This window comes from Lepisosteus platostomus, chromosome 5, assembly GCF_059453375.1.
Source record: "Lepisosteus platostomus isolate fLepPlt1 chromosome 5, fLepPlt1.hap1, whole genome shotgun sequence".
Taxonomy (NCBI): domain Eukaryota; kingdom Metazoa; phylum Chordata; class Actinopteri; order Semionotiformes; family Lepisosteidae; genus Lepisosteus; species Lepisosteus platostomus.
The window spans coordinates 23,769,093-23,769,373 of record NC_142615.1 but is presented as its reverse complement, the minus strand read 5'-3'; the positions used below and the strand labels follow the sequence as shown (position 1 = coordinate 23,769,373).

The following is a 281-nucleotide window of genomic DNA, read 5'->3' as shown; positions in this document are numbered from 1 at the left end:
CAACCCCCCTCGCTGGGGCTTATGCCTCGGCGTCACCTAGTGCCGCTTGTTCCCCTCTTACCGGGCACAGTTCACTGCCCTTCGTCTACAAGGCAGTCGTGTAATTGCGGCTTTCTTGACTTATTGATGAAGGTCTGACTGGACGAGCGAATGACGCCTCTCCCCCATCCTCAAGCTCGCTGACAGATTGAAATGGAAAGTGCTGCTGTGGCTCGTTGGTCTAGTGGTATGATTCTCGCTTAGGGTGCGAGAGGTCCCGGGTTTAACTCCCGGACGAGCCC

General features: G+C 56.6%; 1 non-coding gene across 1 annotated transcript; it reads left to right on the top strand.

The window, feature by feature from the left end:
• Positions 1-209: 209 nt before the first annotated feature.
• trnap-agg (transfer RNA proline (anticodon AGG)) lies at positions 210-281 on the top strand. The gene has a single exon. It is a non-coding gene; the product is annotated as a tRNA-Pro (tRNA).